This window comes from Arvicola amphibius, chromosome 10 (assembly GCF_903992535.2).
Source record: "Arvicola amphibius chromosome 10, mArvAmp1.2, whole genome shotgun sequence".
Lineage (NCBI taxonomy): Eukaryota > Metazoa > Chordata > Mammalia > Rodentia > Cricetidae > Arvicola > Arvicola amphibius.
In genome coordinates this window covers 23332022-23355806 of record NC_052056.1, presented here as the reverse complement: position 1 = coordinate 23355806, position 23785 = coordinate 23332022, and positions in this window count along the sequence as shown.

Sequence of the window (23785 nt, the reverse complement as noted above, 5' to 3'; positions counted from 1 at the left end):
AGAGGGAGAGAAGTTTTTTATGGACCCCTTTTATAGGTCCTCATAGACTGAGCGAAATGAATGAACCTGAATTGTGAAACTGTTTACAGAATTCTTGGTTTCTTTGTGCCAGACTTGAATATTTTCACTCTTTTTTTGTGGTTGTAAATTTTGTTTTCTTTTTCCTGTTGCAACCCAAATCAGCTTTCCCCATCCATGTGAAAACCACATTGAGACTGTTCAGTTGATTTATTTTCTTAAACCAAAGCATAGCTTTCAACCTAATCTCGTGGCTCACTGGCCTGCACACCCTGCTTCCCGAGTGGGGTCCATGATAAACAACTCCTGTGGGATTTATGTCCCCGGTTTTCATATGTCTTCCCTTTCCAAATTCCTCAAGTAGTTTTTAAACAAATTTGATTATTCCCTTGATCCCAAGAGGGCACTATCTACACATGGTCCTGGCTACTTGCCCTTTCGACACTTGTCACTCTGGTGGGTTTTAAAGGACCAGTGGGGGAATCAAGCTGGATACTAGCAGCCCCAGTGAATTCTTTAGGGCATTTCAGGAGCAGGGGAGTAGTTACTGGGTGTTCTTTAACTGGCCTGCTATGGTTTTATTTACGTAATGAAGAGAACAATACACTATACTTCTAGGAATAACACAAAAGTCACCAAGAGAAGTTAAATAACTTGCTTCTGGAAATAGTCAAAAGCAAAAGCAGGATTTTCATCTAACGAGGCCAATTAAGGAGACCGGTTTCAGTCACCATAGTGTTTTTCCTTTGAAAGAAAGAGATGATAAACCAGTCAAAGATTGCACAAAATACAATTGTTCACTGTGAATTGAAAACCACGCACACACACTTTGCACTGCGCTTCCATATTATCTGAAGAATGTGTTTCATTGTGATGCTGTAGGTTGAGAAATAAAGTCCTCAAAATAACTGTTGCACAATCAGGACTTCCTAAGGGCAAATCAGAGAAGATGAGGGCATGTATGGAAACAAGCACAGAGCAGCTTGAACACTCTTGAACGGCTCTTGCAGTGAACAAGACTTCCTTTTGGTTCACAAGCCTGCAATGGGAGTGTGGGAACCATGAGGTTCTTGTGTCAGCCCACACCTCTCATCCACCCACCTAGGGAAGGACTTTCCTCTGAGATTCTGAGGATGTTAGTCCTTTTTAACAGTCTTCTGGATTTAACTGAGTTGGAAAGCACTGCTGTGTCATCTATGCAAAGATGAGGCAACAGTTTTCTAGGTTATAAGGACAGGCTGCTTCTACATTTGACTATTTTCTTGGCAAGGCCACACTATAATTTTACTTAAATGCATTTTGCTTGACTCTGTTCAGCAGATTGTCCACCAAGAATGGATTTCTACATGCTTGCTGGGGCCTGAAACTGATTGTGGTTTTTTTTTTTTTTCTCTCTCTCTCTTTTGATTCTTTGCTCTTAGGGGGGCCTATCACCTAGTTGTCAAATAAATCATATGGAAGTTTATTCTTCTTCTTTCTTTCTTCCTTTTCTTTCTTTCTTTTCTTTTTCTTTCTTTCTTTCTTTCTTTTTTCTTTCTTTTTCTTTTCTTTCTTTCTTCTTCTTTCTTCTTTCTTTCTTTCTTTCTTTCTTTCTTTCTAAATATTTATTTATAAATATTTATTTATAAATATTTATAAATAAATGCGAGGTCTTAGCTTAGCTTGTTTTTAGCCACTTTTCTTAAATTATCCCATCCATCTTTGGCCTCTGGGCTTTTATCTTTGTCTATTCTACTTACCTTCCCTTACATTTTATTCCATGGCTTGCTGTGTAACTGGGTAGATGGACCCTGATGTCCTCCTCTCTTTCTTTTTTTCTCCCCTTGATCTTCCCTTCCCAGATTCCTCCTCCTATTTATACTCCTGTCTTCCAGCCCTACCTGTCCTTTCTCCTGCCTAACTACTGGCTGTTAGCTCTTTATTAGGCCAATCAGGTGTTTGGACAGGAAAAAGTAACACAGCCTCACAGAGTTAAACAAGAGCAACATAAAAAAATGCAATACATTCTTACATCATTAAACAAACCTTCCATAGCATAAGCAAATGTAGCACCATCTCCAATTAATTTTCTACATACCTGGACCCTTTTGCAAGTTCAACAAGTACTCTAAAAATGAGCATTTCTCCAACCAAAGAAGAAAATTTAAGGGTGTGTTTTCTAAATATTTTTGTATGTTTGTACTTTCTGGAATAGGCTTTGCAGTGATTACATTTAAAGGTATATGGCTATAAGTTAGCAGCATGACACTTTGTTCTTCTCCATCCATCTGGAATAGGGAAGAGTACCAAGGCAGGGGCCTTCTAGGTGATCCATGTGCATGTTTCCTAGTATTACCGACACTATATAGCAAGACCATTAAAAAAACTACACCAGTGTAGGCCTCTTTCCTAAGAGTACGGAGGTGATCAGAACAGTGAATTTTTGGATCAATTTACAACTTAAAGTCATAGCAAGTCACTGTGCATGTTAAAAATGAAGAAATCCAGGTTTCAATAGTGAGAGGAGGGAAAGGGGGAACTAGTATTGGGCATGCAATAAATAAATAAATAAAAGTTTTTTAAAAGAGAAAAGATAGAATATAAATAAATATCACCTACAATCCTATGGCAATTTATGGAAACAAGAACTACATTTATTGTGGGGTATTTTTTCCTTCTGCAGTGATTTTAGGAAGTTTGAATGTAATGTTGGTACAATCCAAGAAATACATCAGTCAAAACCATAGCAAGGCATTTTCAAAAACTTAAATGTAAAAAGATGGTGGAGAAAACACACATACAATTCAGATACTTGTGTTTAAAATGAAGTGTTTGCATAAAGTATTCAGTAATTATTTTGTGATCTGTAGAATATGTTATATGGTTTTATGTCTCCAAGAAGACTAAATATTTTAACAAAACTTGACACATGAGATTTATGACTTCCAATTTTATTTAAAGAAAAAAATGTAAGTATATGTAAATTTGAAACATATTTTGTACATTTGAGTTTTTCTCAATTAGTTTGATGTTTGGCTTGTCATCTTGCTGTACATTGCTTTATTATGTTTAGATATGTTCCTTGTATCCCTGGTCTCTCCAAGATCTTTATCATGAAGGGGTATTAGATTTTGTAGAATGCTTTTCAGCATCTGAGATGACTGTATTGTTTCTTCTTTTAGTTTTATTTATATGGTAGATGACATTGATGAATTTTTATGTGTTAAACCATTCCTTGCATCTCTGGAATAAAGCTGACTGATCATGGTGGATGATTTTTTTTGATGTTTTCTTGGTATGGTTTGCTGTATTTTATTGAATATTTTTGCATTTATGTTCATGGAGTGAGATTGGTTCTGTAGTTCTCTTTCTTGGTTGAGTCTTTGGATGGTTTTAGTATCAGGATAACTATAGCCTCATAAAAAGAGTTTGGCAATGTTCCTTCTGTTTATTTATGTGAATCACTTTGAGGAGATAGTTATTAGCTCTTCTTGGAAGTTCTGGTAGAATTCTATACTGAAACCAATTCTGCCCTGGGCTTTTATGGTTGGGAAGTTTTTGATATCAGCTTCTATTTCTTTGAGGTTGTAGTTCTATTTAAATTGTTTACCTGGTCTTGATTTAATTTTGGTATGTGGTACCTATCCAGAAAGTTTTCCATTTCTTTACATTTTCTAATTTTGTGGAGTACAAGTTTCCAAAGTATGACTTTGTGAGTCTGTGGGATTTCCTCAGTGTCTATCGTTATGTTCCCTTTTTTATTTCTGATTTGTTAATTTGGATCTTCTCTCTTGTGTCTTTGATTAGTTTGGATAAGGGTTTGTGTATCTTGTTGATGTTCTCAAGAATCAGCTCTTTGTTTCATTGATCTTTGTGTTGTTTTCTTTGTTCTATTTTGTTGATTTCAGCCCTCAATTTGATTTTCCTGTGTCCTTCCTACTCCTCCTTGATGAGTATTTTTTTTGTTCTAGAACTTTCAGGTGTGCTGTTAAGTCACTAGTATGAGCTTTCTTCTCCTTTTTTCTTATGTAGGCACTTAGTGCTATGAACTTTCCTCTTAGCACTGCTTTCATAGGGGTCCCAGAGGTTTGGGTATGTTGTGCCTTCATTTTCATTGAATTTATGGAAGTCTTTAATTTCTTTCTTTATTTCTTCCTTGACCCAGGGGTGGTTCAATATGGCACTGTTTATATCCATATGTTTGTGAGCTTTCAGTAATTAGGGCTATTGTTGAATTCTAATTTTAACCATTTTTGATCTGATAAGATACAGAGCATTACTCCAAATTTTTTATCTGTTGACGTTTGCTTTGTTACTAAGTATAAGGTCAATTTTATACTTAGATTCAAGGAAGTGCTAAAAAGAAGGTATATTCTTTGTGTTTGGGTGTAATGTTCTGTATATATCTGTTAATTCAACTTCAGTCATGATATTGTAATTCTCTTATTCTCTGTTAGATTTCTGTCTGGTATACCTGCCCACTGGGGAGAGTGGGGTGTTGGAATTTTTCTACTATTAGGTGTGGAGTTTAATGTTCAATTTATAAGCTTTAGTAATGTTTCTTTCACATATGTAGGTGCTCTTGTATTTTGGGGCAAAGATTTTTAGGAGTGAGACTTCATCTTGATGCATTATTCCTGTTATGAGTATAAGTGTCCTTCTATGTCTCTTATGATTGATTTTTAGTTTGAAGGTCTATTTTGTTAGATAACAGGATAGCTACACCTGCTTGTTTCTTAGGTCCATTTGATTGGAAAAATCTTTTCCCACCCCTTTCTCTGAGGTAATGTCTGGTATTTGAGGTGAGGTGGTGTTTCTGTGATGAGCAGAAGGCTGGATCCTGTTTGTGTATCCATTCTCTTAGCCTGTGTCTTTTTATAGGTGGAATTGATTCCAATTGATACGAAGAGGTGTTAATGACCAGTGATTGTTAATTCTCGTTATTTTTCAGTGGTAGTGTTGTGTGTTTCCCTTCGTAGGGTTTTTTTGGTGTGAGGTTATCTTTGCCTGTGTTCTTGTGGGTACAGTTAGGTTTCTTCTGTGTTGGGAATTTTCTTATAGTACTTTGTGTCGGGTGGGATTTAAGGGTATGGTATTGTTTAAATCTGGATTTTGACATGGAATATCTTATTTTCCTTTCTCCGTCAATGGTGTTTGAAAACTTTTCTAGGTATAGTAGTCTGGGATTGCAGTCATTGTCACTTAGTGTCTGCAGCAGGACCTTTCTTGCTTTTATGGTTTCCATTGAGAAGTCAGTGTAACTATGATAGGTCTATACCTCTATGTTATTGACCTTTTACCTTTGCAGCTCTTAATAGTCTTTCTATATTCTGTATATTTTTCATTTAATTATTATATGGTGAGGGGATTTTTTTGATACGTTTATTTGGTCGTTTTGTAAGCTTCTTGTACTTCATAGGGATAGCCTTCTTTAGACTGGGAAAGTTTTCTTCTCTGGTTTTGTTGAATATATTTTCTATGCATTTGAGCTGGAGTTCTTCTTCTTCTTCTATCCCTATTATTCTTAGGTTTGATCTTTTCATGGTGTCCCAGATTTACTGGATGTTTTGTCTTAAGAATTTGTTTAATTTAATGTTTTCTTTGACCTATGAATTGATTTCCTCTATCATATGTTCAACTCCCAAGATTTTCTCTTCTATCTCTTGTATTTTGTTGGTTATCTTTACCTCTGTAGTTCCTGTTCATTTACCCATATTTTTTCACATCCAGAATTTCCATGGTTTGTGGTTTTTTTTTTACCTCTATTTCAGACGTCAAGTCTTGAACTGTTTTCTTCACCTGTTTGATTGTCTTCTCTTAACTTTCTTGGGTTTCTTTGAGAGTTTTACTAATTTCTTCCAGTATTTTGTTTGTCTTTTTTTCCTTTTCCTTAAGAGGTTTTCATTTCCTCTTTAATGGTCTCTATCATCTTCATAAAGTTATGTTTAAAATCGTTTTTTTCTGCTTCTTCTGGGTTATGGTGATCAAATCTTCCTGATGTTTGACCACTGGGTCCTGGTGTTAACCATGTTACTTTTTAGGTTGTTGGATAAATCTTGCATTGGCGCTTACCCATCTCTTTCTTCAATTGATGCCAGCAGGGTCTTTGCATCTTGGTCCAATCCTTGCAGTGCTCTCTGTGTCTTAGGAACTGTTCCTCATCTGCTCTGTGCTGTCACTGTGTGTATCTCAGGGGTTTTGGAGCAGCCTATTGCAGGAAAACTCACCCTGCTGCACTGGCTATAGAAGAGGAGGCAGGTAAGGAAAGGGTTCTGGTGTTTTCCCAGTATGGAAGCCTAGGGAGAGTGTGTGTATTTCCAGGTGGCTGGTCACTCACCTCTTTGTCCTATCTGTGTAGTAGCAGGATGTGTTTCAAAGTTCCAGTGAGGTTGCAGGGGATAGCTTTCAGGGTCTGACATTCTGGGTGGGGACAATAGAGCAGCCTACCTGCAGAAAATTCCTTCTCCTGGCTGGCTAGAGAAGCAGATACAGGTGGGGAGGGGCCCAGGGTTTTGCCATGGTATGGAGGGCCTTAGAGAGTTGGTTTGTTCTACCTGGTGGACTGGGTTACTCACCTTTTTGTTTCTCTCTGTCTAGTAGCAGGGCTGTGTTTCAGAGTTCCACTGAAGCTGCAGGGGGATAGCTAGGCTTACTTATTAATAAAGTAAAAACTTATTAATAAAGACACCCAGTGATTAGCACTGTGGATATGCTGCTTCACGATGCCAAGGATAACTTTCCATTGCTATCCAGAAGCACCTAGGAATGTGTCCTAAGGAACATGGAGAGGAAAAGTCTATTCTTTCTTGTTCATACCTTGAGCAAGTCATATCCTGTTGGAAGCAGTAGCTTTCAACTGGCTATTGGGATGAACTGGAAAATTTCTTTCACTTGGAAGAAAGAGGTCAAAAAGAATGTCTTCACAAAACAGGTTTTATTTTGTAAAGCTGTGAGTATTTTGTGCATAGGAGTTCTAGCTAACTTTTTTCTTCTGATTGTTAGAAGGAACAGTATTCTTTTTTTTTCCTCTTTTTTTTATTCCAGCAGAAGCACTTTATTTTAGAGTATTTGTAAGCTGGTGCCCAGGGGCCCTTAGGATAACCTAACATCCTTCTTAACTTACCGAAGTTGAAGAGGTCAGCAATGATCTGTCCAATTCCAAGAACTATGGCTGCTGCATTTCGGCTTTGTAGAAAGTTGCAGTCTGCGTTTGTGGGAGGTCATTCAACTTTGCACTTACATGCCTTCCATTTCTCCAGAGGTGAAACTGCTGGAAGGAGGTGGGAAGTTGCCTTGACCTGGGTCTGTATCAGGTCTCATGCTTTGTTTAAAATGAGTTCTCCAAGAGTAGAAGGTTAAACTAGACCTATAAACAACATACTCTTTTCCAGAAACAAGTCAACAGGACAGCATTGAAAGCAAGTATAAATTGCCCATAAGACATTGATTGCAGATAAATGTTGCAGTTACTTGAGTTAAAACTACCTAGAGACAATATGAACTGTTTTTCATAGGAATTTAAAAAGTAATTAATATTTCCACAAAATAATCATCAATTATCTGTGGTGTTAAGTGTATTTAACAAGATGAATAAACAAGGCTAGAAAGGACACAAAAACATGCTTTCTATTGCCATCTTAACAAATAATGGTGCAGAGGGAGTTAATAAACATTTATGTGCTTATGGTATACTTTGAAATTCTTTTTCTGTTTTTCAATTGTTTTGCTTTAGAACTTGATGATATCTAATTTTGATTAGAAAGAAGAAATAATCAGCTTGCTTTCTGCATCAAGTTTGTTCTTATCTGGTTGCTATGACAATCTCCTTTGACATTTTTTTTCTTCTTTTGTAGATTTATCTCTTTTTGATGTTATAAAAAGAGTTTTCCTAGGAAGGAGTTTGATTTCTTTCTGCTTAAAGGTTTTACAGAAATAATAGTAAAAAAGCTTTTAGTGAAAACCTCTACATTCCAGCATGTCATGTCTTATAAAGATTTAAAATTAAAAAAAGCTATATCTCTCCCTTAAAAAAAAAAAGAAGAATGAAGATCTTTGGAGAATCTAAATTTTTATTTCTTCCATATTGTATGCACTAATTGCATACTTGAACATTGTTCTGTGCACATAAAGGTTTGCTTTCAGACCTGATTTCTAGCTTTATTATTTTAAACAATAAAAATCCCCTACTAGATTTTCAATTCATTAGGGAAGATAGATTTTAAAGAAGACAATACTAAACTATGCACAATTAAACTTATTCTCACCTTAACGTTTTCCAGTATGACCTTGGAAAAAATTGCATGTGTCTTATGAACTCTATCTTTTTAAATTATTATTTTAAAAAAGTATAGGTTAGTGAGAGGGCACATTGAATAAAGGCATTTGCTGCCAAACTTGATAACTTGAGTTCTTCTCTCATAACCCACATGGTGGAAGGAGAGAACCAATTCCCAGAAGTTGTCCTTTGACCTCTACATACATACTACTGTGGTATGCATATGTGCATATCATACACACACACACACACACATACACATACACATAGTGTAAAAGAAATTGTTAGACCATGTGTTCGCCTTCATCTAAAATAAATCACACCTGTCCATTCATTTTGGAATATTTAAGTTATTTTCTTATATAGCATTTTCCCAAGAATTCTCTTTGTGTCTTTTATGAGAAAATCATGCATGAACGCAGAATGATGGAGTTCCTTTAATATACTGTGCACATAGAACCACATTCTTTCTGGTTAATGAAAGGCACACAAGATTTTCTAGAAAGCCTAAAGTACACAGAAACTTGGTGGTGGTTTGCTGTTTGTTCGAGTAGAGAACTGTGATAGGCATCAGTAGAATGAGTTTGATCTACTAACGTCTCCCCAAATTCATCACTTAGTAGGTTTGTTATGCAATATTGGACAGTCTTATGCTTTTGATATTAAAAAATGAGTCACTGTCACCTATAAGACTGGAAAAAAACCCAACATTTTTAATTAAAAATGCATTAATCTAGTGTGTATGAGATATGTTTAGATAACTAGTATACACACAATTTTCAATGATGCTGTGTACCTGGTCCTGTGACTAATATTTTGATAACTACCAAGTTGGTCATTTTAATGAAGTTTTATTTTGTTTTATTTTTTTTTTTAATTTGAGATATACTGTTTGAATGGTAGCAACTGGTCTAGGCATAAAACTGTTTAAAGGAGCTACCTTGAATATCCTCATTCTGGATGTTGTATACTTGCTGACTAAAGAATTGCTTTTTATTCTAGTCCTTGAAGCAGCATGGTTTGTGTTTGGTTTCGAGCACCATGTGAAATGTTCACAGTATTGGAAGGGTAAATATGAAGCAGGAGATCTGGGGAGATGTTTTAGCTGGAAAGATAAGCATCTGAGCTTGGGTATCCAGCAAGTACTTGAAAAACTGAGTTGTGAAAGCATTCAACTGTAATCTTAGCACTAGTGAGGTAGAGACAGATCTCTGTGGAACTCGCTGAGCAGCAACGTGGGTGAATCAGTGAGCTGCATGTTCAGTGAGAACCATGTATAAAAAAGGCATATGAAAATAAGTTTCAAGATCAATTGAAGAAGAGATACATGCTGACCTTTGGCATGCACACAAATCTATGTTTGGAATATGTATGTACAAAATATTACATGCACATACACACCCCCACACATACATACACAGATACAATTTAAAATCAGCAAACAAATTCTCTCAGGAAGACTGTATGCCATGTTCTGTGGAAATATACTTGGGTTTTGTTATAATTATTACAAGATTACTTATACTATGTATCATTTATTATTGTCAGTAATAACATTGTCTCATTTGAGGAAAAAATAACCACATCTGGCTGCAAATTTGTGTATTTCAGTTCTTATAGAATTCTGGCAGACAGCCATAATTCCAATAGTTTGGTCATATGACACTGGAATCCTGATTTTTTTTTTTCCTTTTGCAGGCATATTCTTAGCCTTGTAGTCTCCAGGAGGGGACCTCTTATGGAGGTAGTCTGAGTTACCCATTAACATTTGTCTAAACAGAAGGATATTTTAGAGTTCATTTAGTAATAACTTACAAATCACCCAAAGAAAGTTGAGCTAAAGACATAAAGTAGTCATCCAATTTGTAGGGGTCAGCTGTTCCTACTGTTCCTCTGTTCTGATACTCAGGTGATTTCTCTTGTCACAATTTTGCCATGTTCCATTGAATTTTGTGGTCATTGACCAGTATGATCATACCTGTGCCACCGCTACCCCCCAAATACCCAGATTCCACTGCCACCAAAACAAAGGACAATTTCTTTTTCATACAGCTGAGATATACAAGTATAGATTAAAGTCAAGGTATCTCTTAGGCATGAGTATTCCCACTTTCATACTACTGCATTCCCTCTCTTGCTCGTAATAACTTCATACATCTGGATCCTGACAAGTATTTCATAGAAATAATACTCTTGCGCTAGGCTGACAGCAATATAAGAATAAGAAAAACTTACTTATCTTCTATGGTAGATATTTTTTTAAAAAGGACAAATTTTTCTCCTCTCTGGAATCTGGTCAATGTGATGTTTAGATATTCTAACCAGAGGGTAAATTATATTTCACCACATCTAAAAGTCAATGCCGACCTTATGACTTACAAGTGTTCAATAGTATTTAGCAGAAGTAGTGGTATTGCTCAGATAGAGTCAAGTCTCAAAGATTGTTGGAAAACACACAGTGTATGAAACATACGTGACATGGCAGAAGGAAAAAAGGGAATTGACAGTTACTGTCCCCTGTAGAACAAGGGCAGTTGCTCTCTACCCATGAATTAATTCCAGCAAGCCAACTAAAATCTCCTAATAGTGTCTAACTTGAATAACCATCTAAAGAATCCATAAATAGTAAATGATTATTTTATATTTCCAGTTGGTTTTCAGCAATTGATTATGAGCTATGAGTAAGCAATGTGTGGCTCTTCTGTTATAAAATTTACAGTTATGCACCAATGTTCACCTCTTCTATTGTTGTAGAAATTTCATTTATTTGGCTTTGAATGGTCACTTGGCAGTGGTGATAATTTTCAACAGCTCTTGTAAGTAGAGACTGTGCTTTCATTTCTCATCCACCCAGACCTGAATAATCACACACAACTATATTAATTAATGTAGTGGCATTTCAATTGTATTTTAATAAATAAAGCTGGCCTGAAGGTCTGAGAGTAAAACAGCCCCACTGGTCAGCCTTACAGAACAGGACTAGGTTGGTCCCCTTGTAATTTCCCTGTTGGTTGAATGTCCATGAATTTCAAGAGCACAGGTCAGCTGTCTCTGTGGGTTTTCCTCATCATGTAACTTTCTGGCACATACATTCCTCTTCTCTTTCTTCACAAGACTAAGCCCAGTGCTTGTCAGTGAATCTCTACCTCTGCTTACCATTAGTTACTAGATAGAATATCTCTGATGACAATTAAGGGAGTCACCAATCTGTTTATAGTAGATAGCCAGTTCAGGCACCCTTTCCTCTGTTGCTAGGAATATTAGTTGGGGTCATCTGAAGCATGGAGTTTCTGTCTTGCCCCCAGTCCCACAGCCATTCAGTCCCAGCAGCTGCTCATAAACACCATTTAAGTGTTTGGTGGCATGGCCTTTTAAAGAGCTGTGAGGGTTTTTCTGCTAACACTGAGTCAGGAAGCCTCTCTTGAAGAAGCCATGCTTCTGCTCACCTCTAGCAATAGAGCCCACCGAAGACAATGTTGCTATCAAGAAGCTGTGCCTGACTTTGTTCTTTTGTCTGTTTAGAATCCTTTCTTTTAAAAAAATCTTTCTCAGGCTCTATGTAGAAATTCTTGCCCCATGTTTTGGTGCCATCATATAGTATAGAGTTTCTATCCCAATCAGTCCCACAGTCATTCAGTCCCAAAGAAATGCACAGTGGCTTATAACAATTAATAAACTGTTTGGCTTATTATTATTATTTTCTAGCTCTTATTATTATTAGCTTATTACCAACTTAAAGTAACCCATAATTCTTATCTATGTTTAGCCACATGGCTTGGTACCTTTTCAAACTGTAGCATTTCATCTTGTTCCTAGGGGTTTTCCTAGTACCAGGTTTTTTTCCTAACCCTGAAACAACCCCCATCAAGATGTCTCTTTTGTTATTCTCTCTCTCTATCCTGCCTCCAATCTGCCACCACATGTACCTAGGCCACCCAACCTATTTCTTCTAGTTCCCATTCTTCCATCCCTCAAACTCCTGCCCCCAGGAGATCTTTTCTACTTCCCCTCCAAGGGAAATCCATATACCCATCTTTGAAGCCTCTTTGTTACCAGACTGTCTGGGACTGTGGATTGTAGATTGGTTATTCTATACTTTACGTCTAATAACCACCTATGAATAAGTACATCCAATTTTTATCTTTCTGGGTCTGAGTTACATCTCTCAGAATGATTTTTTTTCTAGTCCCATTCACTTGGCTGCAAATTTTCATGAGGTCATCATTATTATAGCTCAGTAGTATTCTATTATGTAAATGTACCACGTTTTCCTTATCCATTCTTTGGTTAATGGGCATCTAAGTTGTTTCCAGGTTCTGGCTATTTTGAATAATCTTGCTATGAACATAGTTGAGCAAGTGGTCCTTGTGGAATGATTGTACATCTTTTGGATATATGCTCAAAATTAGTATGGTATTCTACAGAGTTGGAAAAGATCCTTACCAACCCCACATTTGACAGGACAGTTATCTCCAAAATATATAAAGAGCTCAAGAAACTAGACATCAAAACACCATATAATCCAATTAAAAAATGGGGTACAATTCTAAATAGAGAATTCTCAAGCAGAAGAATCTCAATGGCCAAAAGACACTCAAAGAATTGCTCAAGATCCTTACTCATCAGGGAAATGCAAATTCAAAATGACTGTGAGATACTATCTTATACCTGTCAGAATGGCTAAGATCAAAACCAGTGATGACAACTTTTGCTAGAGAGGATGAGGAGTAATGGGAACACTCCCACCATTCTATAGGCTGCCATTTTGTCTTGTTGACCATGTCCTTTACCTTACAGAAAACTTCTCACTTTCTGAAGGTCCCATTTAGTTAATTATTGATTTTGACCAAAGAATGGATAAAGAAAATGAGTTGTATTTACACAATGGAGTACTATGCACTGGAAAAAAATAATGATATCTTGAATTTGCAGGCAAATGGGACAGATCTAGAAAACATCATATTCCAATGAGGTAACTCAGACCCAGAAAGACAAATATTACTATGTACTCACCCGTAAATGACTTTTAGACATAAGCAAAGAAAAATCCAATCTACAAACAAAGAGGACCCTAAGAGAGACATACACTAGATCTAATCTACTTGGGAAGTTAGAAAAAGACAAGATCTCCTGAGTAAATTGGGAGCATGGGGATCATGGGAGAGAGTTATAAAACGGGCTAGGGCGAAAGGTGGTCTATATCGAGCTGATTTATAATACTATGTTTTAGATTTAGCTTTCACTTCAATTATGTTGTGTGTGTGTGTTCTATCTGTTGGTATTAATGCAGGTGGCTAGAGGAGGCCAGAACAGGGTGACAAATCCCCTATGGGCTAGAGCTTTAAGTGTTGTGAACAACCAAAACAGGGTGACAGGTGCCAAACACAGATCCTTTACATGATCTACAAATGCTGTTAACCACCAGGCCATCTTTCTGGCCCTGATTTCATAACGTTCTTATCAAAATTTGCTTCAGTCCCCCTGTCACCCACTAACGAGTTTCCTACAATTTAAAATGAAGAGTCTGTCATTATTATGCAGATTATATATGTGAGCATGGACCACACACACACATACATACATACATACACACACATAAGTATCAGAAAACATCCATTCATCTGTTCTGATAAGCAATGTAAAATCAACTCATAGAATCCTATTTTTCCTGCCTATGAAGTCTCATGGTGGAATTTTTTACAGTTTGGCACAGTTACTGATCTGTTCAGCAATTTCTATTGTGGCCCGGTCAGGTTTCTGGAACATTGTCAGAGCCAGGACATAAGGCTTTAACAGCATCTGCTGTTGCTGCCGAACAAAGGCATGCTGCATTTATAAAATGATTTTCCTTCCAGGCTACCAGTTAGCCTGAAAGGGCAAAGCAAAGCTAGCTGCTATTCACAGCCCAGGAGAAGGCTGGCTTTCTCTGTGGAGCGTGCAGCTCATCCACGCAGTGTCCTTACGGACCACATTACTCTGCTATCCAAAGAAAGGCCCCCCCAAGTGGCTGTATATAGAACATTCCAAACTGCCCCCCCCCCGCCCATTTTGTAGCTGTATGAAATATTTCTACATAATCGCATCTGGAAGGGATTGTCAGACGCGCAACTTCACTGAGTCCAAAAATTACTTTCGTTTAGAAGGACGTTAGATAGTTCGCATCCAGTTAAGATAAGGACGCGCAGCGATTGCAAGCAACTGGAGCTATTTTCAAGAGCGTGCCGCTGCTTCTGTGGAAAAAGCTATATTTTTAGGCAGGACAGCCATCAGAAAACATGCTTATTATTTTGACAAAATCGCCTCATTTCTTTGGAAAGATACATATGAAGACTGACTGAGTTATGAATCCAGCTTTGTTGCTGTTAGTTTGCGTTTCAGTAGATTTTATTATCTTTCTAAGGTAGCTCTTTTGGGTAGGCAGTGGACTTGTTTCTAATCCCTCTAATCTCAGGGCATTTCTTTGACCTCAGAGATGCCCAAACGTATTCTAATAGATTGTGGTAGTGTTGTGTAAAATTCAACCGGACAGGATATTGTACAATTGTCCAGAGCAGTGGCCCAGGACGGTGTACTCAGAAACTCAGGCTTTTTCAATCAGGCTACGAATGGAGTCCAGGGGCTAAGGCTTCCAGGTAGAATCCTGTCAATTCCCTCTGGCCATTCAAATACAAGCAAACAAACAAACATAACCACAGCACACAGGGAAATGCAGAGCCCCAGCTGTCTGCATTGCTGGGATGCAGCCCCAGCTGCCTAGTCTTTGTTCCCCTGCACGGAGTAAATCTCAGGAAATTCGCTCGTAAAAGACAAAGACAGAACGCAGGGGAGTCTTAAATAAGAGGAAACAGACTCTGAAAGTGTCAGTATAAGTGGTTTGGAACAAAGGGAAATGAAACAATGGTTCACCTTAAGGATTCTGAATTACCTCTTGTTTTTCTAATTGGGTGGGGGAAAGCAGGATAAAAAGCAGGTGAATTCACTTTAAGAAAAAAATGAAGTAATAAACAGTGTGAATCTAATGGGGAGGGGTGGGACTGAAAGAAGAAAATTTCATCTGAGGTGTACCAGTCGGAACTGTCTAAAAGTCTACAATCTACCGTTGTCAATAAACAATGATACGTTTCCCCCTCTAATTTACCAGCCGTTCCCTGGAATTAATTACCCCCATGTATACATTTAATGTGCATATGTGTCTATTGTGCATGCTGTGCTTCTCAGGCGTTGTATAGGTATTAAGGCCCTGTTACTATACTTCCAAACCCACAAACCTTCGAGTCTACTCACTAAGAGATGCAATCCTGATGCTATCAGGGTTACTGATGGACTTTGAATATATTGCCTAATTCATCTTGATCTCACTTCCAATCTTTCAGAGGAGTGAGCAGAATGATCCTGGCTCTCCTCTCTAGCCTTGGAGTCACATAATTTATTGCAGTAGGACCGGATTCAGAGTCTTCTCTCTGCCAGGACATGTCTATGGCTTTCCCCTCTGTGAATAATTCTACATCTATCATGTGTTCAGTATTCTCCAATATTCTTTAGGCCAATAGTTTCTAATCTCACCCTCTCTCATGGAATATATTCCTAGTGTGTCTTTAAGAACAGAAAAATCACAGTTAGACCAAGTACAACAATCACACTACTGAAGATCGCCCGTGGGTGTGTTGTCCAGTTCCACAGTGCAATAGGAATAGCCGTCCCTGTGGGCCAGAATCTTTTATGATGCTAAAATGGATCAAGGTATTGAAATATAAGAATCACACACATAGTGCATGAAATAACTACCTGTTCTCCATAGGAAGGGACATTGGAATGCTTATGTAGTAGCTGGTTGCTTAATTTACATACCTATACCTGAATTACCTTGAAGGAATAAGGAATTTGAATCACTTAACTCCCAAACAGGAAAAGATTAAGAAATAGCTTCTCAGATCCAGCTTTATGCTTTCTCTTTCTACTTTCCTAATAATGGATCAAGAATTACAATATAAAACTCATTTATTCACACTAAAGATACTCACGTAAATAAAAATAACTATTGCTATTGACCAACATATATAATCCATTTAGCTACCATTCTATTCCATCAGGAAAATGCCATGCCCTGTCACTAGTCTCTGTGAAGACAAAAATTTACCATCTTTACACTGGCTTTTCTATACACACAGTAGTCCTGACTTGTTTAAAATCCCTTAATTTTTATAATATGTATTTTGAAATTATATGAGTACCTTTGAAAAATCTGCTAGATCAATTCCAAGAATCAATTATTTTGGAGGGATCCTGCATATATGGTACCAACCACTGTCTCATTATTATTGTATTGCTTTTTATTTAAGAGACAGAGTTTTATTATGTAGGTCTGGTTGGTTGGGAAATCACTATATATTAGGCTGACTATGAACTTGTGGCTTTCTTTTGTATCTGCTTCCCACAAGGTGAGATTATAGTTTTTTAACCATTTTTTACTATTGATACACATAGTCTGCTTCCAAATCAAAGCTCAAAGTTTAAATCCAATAAAGATTGATATTTTCTAGTCCATTTAGCATAGAAATGTGTTTAAACATCTGTTTTAACAATACTCTATACACATGGATTTCTTAGATTCTTGCTGTGCAGCACCAACAAGATGTGGATAGCACCTCCACCAGTTCTCTTTATCAATGACTTATTGTGGTGTTTTCCATGTAAATATATTTGATATTTGGTTTTTGCTGTTTGGCAAAGATTAGGAGGTATGACCCTTTTTGGAGAAGGCTTGTCACTGGGCTTTGAGGTTTGAGAAAGCCCATGTATTCCCAGTTTGTGTGTTCTCTCCAGCTAGTGGGTCAGGATGTAAGGTTTCAGCTACTGCTTCAGCCATGCCTACTGCTTGCTGCATGCTGCCAACCATGACGGTCATGGACTCTATCACTTGGAAATTGGTAGGGCCCCAAATAAACTCTGTAAAGTGGCCATGGTCATAAGGCTTATCACAAACAATATAAAAGTAACAACACAGACATACAAATAAATAGTTTACCAATTAGTGTTCATTTGTATAGGGTCACAGTTTTTAATAGACTTTGGCAAATTATCCATAATCTAGAGGTGGGACATTTAAAGGAATTTAAATACGTGTAATGCAACTTGAAACTATACAACCATTACATACACAGAAAGGAAGTCAGTGCCACTAAGTATAAGAGGAAACTGATTGGGATGGGGGTTGTGCTTCTTTCCAGTCTAGTGGAATATCTTCAATGGTATTCACTACTTCATATGGCTTTTAAAATATCCCAGAGAATTCACTGTGGGGGGGGATGTACTCCATCTTATAAATATACTGCGTTTTTTTTTTTGCTTATTTTCTATGGTATGCAGTGCTGTTTTACTTTGTAAATTACAGAGTTAGAATTCTAATTAAAAAGCTCAGTAAAAGTATATAAGTAAACACATCTATCATCTATCTATCTTTATTTATTCTTTATATTTTCTTTACTCTGTTTGATCCATCCTTTTAAGTGGTCCACAAATATGTCAAAGAATGTCTTTAATATATATACATATATTATATAATATATACATACATAAGGTCCTTATAGTATTTCTAAGTCATCATCCAATTTCACTATGATAGAATTATTTTATGATAATTTTTCTTTATTTTTATTCCATGATGATTATGAAATAGTATTGTTTTCCTGCACATAATTGGTTAAGTATTGTCATAAGTGTGTGATGAAAGCATCATTATGCTTTTTGTCTTCAAATGTGCAGGCTATTCCTTTGTCTTGCCTTTAATATATATAGCCTGGTGAGTAAGATGATTTATTGGTTTTATCCTATCTATATAATCTGTGAGGCCCATTCATCAGATTAAAGAGTCAAGAGACACCTTTGAAATGTGTTGTTTTTCCCCTTTTATTTGTGAGGGAATGTTGATTTTGCTCACAAAGAAAATGGGGAAAAATAAGAAATCATTTCCAAAAAGTGAGTAAACAAACAAACTAAATAACCAACATCCTTGCCCCCTCCCGTAGCACACAATAGCACAATTAGAGAGAAGGAAGAAAGTCGAGAAAGGTTGTGTGTGAAGTTTAAGCCAATTTTAGGGGAACCAAGGGGTTTCTGATGTGACATCAGATGTTTCAAAACTTTGAAAAACAAGACTGAACAGGATTTAAAAGCATTTTTTAAATCAAATAATTCTAATAACTCCAACATTAAAAATTTTGTTTATAGATATTTGTAATACCAAAAGGAAATCTTTGTAATTCAACCATTATAATTTTTGACAGTATTATTCATGTAGAATAAAAGTCCTTAATTTTCATTGTTGAGAATTGCTATTTTCAAGGCTTCAAAGCCTGTTCCTTGATAGCACACCATGTTCATCAACTAGATAACAACACTGACATAAGAGAGTCTATCACCTATGGTACTTGTCAAAAGTTCTGTCGTGTGTGTTAGAAAACTGAAAACTCATGCCATTTTCAGAGGCCTCAATGGTTTACAGAATTTCCTTGTTGCAAAACCAAGTTACTCAGTGGCACCACTGAGTAAAAGTGAACAAGAAATTCTAAGCACCCGCAGTACAGTTCATAACCATTCATGACTCTAATCCCAAGGAGCTTCTGGCCCACTGGGAGCACCACACACACAACACACACACACACACAATCACACACCACACACACACACACACACACACACCACACACACAGTTCACACAGGCATACATGCAGGCTAAACCGCTCCACCCTCATAAATCAAACCACAAATAGAGAAAGTACTATTGTTTTCTTAGAAGGAAAGGAAAGAGAGTGAAATCTAATCCAAAACTTGGCAGCTCACAAGGTGAAGGCCTGCTTCATCCAGTCAGTGAATTTTCCATGCTGTTCCTCTCTTACTCCCTCACACATATCTGTTATTGGTGTTAGCTTTCCAGAAAGGAGCACAACCTCCAAACTATTGAATTCTATTCTTCCTTCAAGTTCCACATTCCCATTTGCTTAGTGGTAGAATGAGCATGCATTTGTCACTTGGATCAGAATATCTTTGAGAGTGGAAAGTGGATCAAATCACTTAGTACATCATTTACAGAGGAATAACATGGCACCTCTTCCATTGAATCAGGGCAATATTTGCAACTTTACCTATGATATTTCTCTTAACTTCTCAAGCCTGGCAATTTTACTCCACCACTGAGTGTTAGCAGCATGAGAGAAAATGGACATTACTACTACCCACCACTACTACAATTGTTGTTATGAATTTTTTGACAAGTGAGAGAATATCCATAGTATGATTATGTTCTTTCATGTAAATGATCTCTTTGTTCATTTCAAATAGAAAACAAATTGAAATCATAGCCATCTTACATTTGTTGTACTGAAATCTCAGAGAATCTCCTAAAAAGAAAGTCTTCAATATGTGCTTGTTTTCTTATAATCTTAAATGCAAAATAAACTTGTATTTTAATAAGTCTATCAAACACATTATTATACAGTCTTGAGTAAACTATGGCTGTGTCACACAACTGTTATGATAAAAAACCAAAAATGTGGTCAGGGGTGGTATCAATGGAGTCTTTATTTTCACTGTCTCTGTTTAACACAACATCTAACCAATTAAAAGAGCTTATGTAATTCTACTAAGTGTTGTTTAGGTCTATTCTTGGTTATACGTAAGGTTTTTATATATATATATATGAATATCTATATAATGTGATATATATAATAACTGGATAAATAATGTAGTTTTTACTCCATAGTATCCTTAATATTTGAGTAGACCACTATTTAGTACAAATTCTACTTTTAGCAAGGGTTTTCTTCTTTTATTAGATTTTTTTGATACTAACTCTCTTATTGAATCCTTTAAGAATTGAATATGGTAAGGTGTTTGGATATCTATGTTTTCAGTAATCAGTTTGAGAAAATGAGTAAAAAAGCCTAGGGAGATTTCTCTAGTAAACCTGTCTGTATAGTTAGTATAATCATCATGAATTTGGCCAGGTGTAGCTAAGCGATATTTCAGGAAAAGAACTAATCGCAAAGCCTTTTACACAGTAATTTCCTGGGTAAGGTCAACAAAATGAAAACTCATCAGAAGCCCTGCTGGGATTCCATCAGCAGGCATTTATTTGTAGTCGGCACGTACACCTGCTTACATGGTAACTAGTGCACTAGTGAGTTAAGTCGGTGTGCCAATGCAAATTAGCTTTATTCCGAATCTGAGTGGAATCTACCACGTAGACTAGCCACACAAATGAAACTGCCGCTGAATGGGTAGGGATAGCATGAAAAATATTGATAGCATAGGCCTGTTTTTCTGTTTGCTTTTGCTGGCGGATGATCTTTTGTAAAATCCTTTCCAGCATCTACCATTTAGATGAAAAAATCTGCAGCAAATGCCTTGCTCCATTGGTGCAGCAATTCCTGAACCGCCACAATATGCCATCTACAAGGTGATTTGTTTGAGTATAGGAGATCCTGCGCCGTTGAATTCAAGCTCAAAATCAATTCAGCAAATGTTTATCGAAAACCAACTGGATGGAAGGCTTTAGGACCAGGGGGAAACAGTGGTGAAGCATAGAGTATGGCCTGGGAATACTACCTGCTCCGAGAAACTCCCTGATGCAGTAATAAGAGATAAGATCAATGTTCACACCACTCCATGGCAAGCAAGGAAGCGGCGGAGGTCATCTGAGAACTACAGAGAGGCAGTGCTCCAGGGCAGTACAATAACTCAACCTGAGTGGTGATAATTGAAGAGGTATAGTATAGATGATGGGTATCAGTGAGATTCTTAATATCTGGTAGGGTACAAATACATTGAAAGGAGTGTAAAGGAAAAACATGATTGTCCAGCATGGACGAAAAAGCAGGCGAGCAAGGTTACCTCTTTGAACATGTGATTACAAATTGAGTTCGCATGTGTGGAGTCCCCTCCTTACATAATCAGGAAAAGAATAAGAAAAAGGGGAAGAATTAATATTCCTAATTATCATGTACATTCATTTTTGAGATAGGGTCTTATTGTGTAGCACAAAACTATCCAGAAACACATTATTATTATTACTTGCTATTGTTGTTATATTAGGCCTAGGCAAGCACTCTACCATCAAACTAGATCTCTAGTCTTTTGGAAGGGACATTATTACACAATTCAGACTAGTCTCAAACACCCAAAATGATGCTCCTCGTTCAGTCTCCCTAGTGTTGGGATTGCTGTATTGCCATCCAACCTATTTATTCAACATCTTTTAACAATATTCTCATAAAAATTAATGCAAGTAGAGAAATTCATACTGTATGTAATAGATTCTCCATACTGAGATGAAACTCGCCTCTTCCACCTTTTCTCTTTCCCCTCCTCATCTCCCTCCTCTTCCACCTTTTCTCCTTCCCCTCCTCATCTCCCTCCTCTTCTACCTTTTTCTCTTTCCCCTCCTCATCTCCCTCCTCTTCTACCTTTTCTCCCTCCCCTCCTCTTTTCCTTCCTCCTCCACTTTTTTCTCTCCCCTCCTCTTCTGCCTCCTCCTCCACCTTCTCTCCTTCCCTTTCCTCTTTTTTCTCCCTCTCTTCATCTTCTCTTTCTTTCATAAGGGAGCTGTATGGCCAGATTTCTAAGAAAAAATTAAATGTAACTTTATTAGTATTTCTTTCTAGATCATATCTATTGTTTTATTTTGGAAATATTTTATATAAGAACGATTCTGACATGTTTCACATGAACTTCCTGGATATGGAAAATTAATGAAAATTATAGTTTTCTTGTGTTATAATGATAGTGTTATTTTAGTTCCTAGGCTGTAATGATAATAAAAAGATACTCTCATAGAAGTGGTGGTTAGAAATCAAAAATCACAAAACAGCAAAATGGGTTAGTGAGATAAAGTGACTGTAGCATTGATTCTGATGACTGGAGTTTTGTCCCTGAGAACTCTGTGATTGCGGAAGAGACTAGATTCCTACAAGGTACCATGTGACTTACATAGGTGTCTCATGGCATGTGTGCCCCCGACACAATACAGCTTCCTATGTCTCAGACTCTGGGTAAGGCCGCCAATCTTGTGCACGTTTCCACTTGTGGGCATATTACTCTGGTCTGCTTCCATTACACCATGTTGTGCTTTCTAGGTCTCTGAGTTGTGTCCACATTTTCTGCAGTCTCTTCAGCCCTCATATTGGCTGATAGTTCATTCTAGTTATACCGCTTATGTTGATTCAATATGTGCCAATTCTGTTTCTAATTAATGTCATATTAAAGTACAAAGGTTTAAAAATATCTTTTTAAAGGGGGCATGAACAAAAATTTAGCCCATAAGAGTTGATTTTGATTAAGCAAAAAGCCCACATAAAAATAATTAGTACCCAAATCTGCCTTAGTTTTTAGAATATTATTCAGAAATGTTTCTGTACAATATTTTTGATCATATTTTCTTTTTCCTTCCCCAACTCCCTCCCAGATACATTCACACATCCCTTCCCACCGAACATCATGGTTTTCTTTCTTTTGCTCAACAAACAAACCAAAAAGCAATGGTTTTAAAAAACTGTACATTATGCACAATAATATAACCTCAGAAAAATTTCTAGAGATAAAAACTTACCTTTTTGTGAGAACACTTAGCATGGGGTCAAGTTAAATACATGGCTGATGTACAATGAACATTAATACACCTAATTTGGTAGCCCTTCTCCAGTGGTTTCTGGGTAAGATTGTTAAATTCTTATTCTATACTCCAGATTTCATCAGACTGAAACAAAGTAAAAAAAAAAAAAGATCATAAAAATAGCCAAAGAAGTATATGACTCCAAAGGGGTAGTTGGCTGTTCCAAACTTCCTTTAACCTGGCCCATTCTGCTGGAGAACTATTGGAGACACAGTGGAAACTCTCTGTCTCTCAGTTCTTTCTTATCCATCAACAGCCCAGACTATGTTCATAGCATAAGATGTGGTGGAATTTTCACTAAGGACTGGCCCAGATTTCTGGGATTGCTAATGTCTTTCCCCATTCTGATTACTCTCTCAATATTAGATGGTTGGGTTATTAAGATCTGGTAATCACCTGGCCCTTTGCTGTTAGCTGATGTTAATGCACAGACACCACATGGTATATTTGTCCTGATCTCCAAAGGTGAATTCCTGAACCTGGGTTGAAATATTCTTTTTTTTTTTTTCCAGGATTTTCTGGATGATTGCTTCCTCATGTCTCTGCTTAATTTTCTTTGTGTGGGATACAATCATATGAACAAACACACAGGAACTGGGAGGCTTCTGATCATAGTTGTCAGTAAGTTGAGCATCCAAGGGATTGCATGTAGGTCTTTGGGAATTATAATCCTTCTCAGTCTGTCATTAATGAAAGGGACCCGAGAGGACAGGATTGGGAGTGACCCGGGGTTAAAGGGCTGGAGGTTAAGCCTTCTTAGCCATGAGTCTCAGGTTTGAATCTCATCTAAGCTCATAATAAACAAGAGCTACTGCTATTTGATATTAGTTTGGTGACCCATGTTGAAA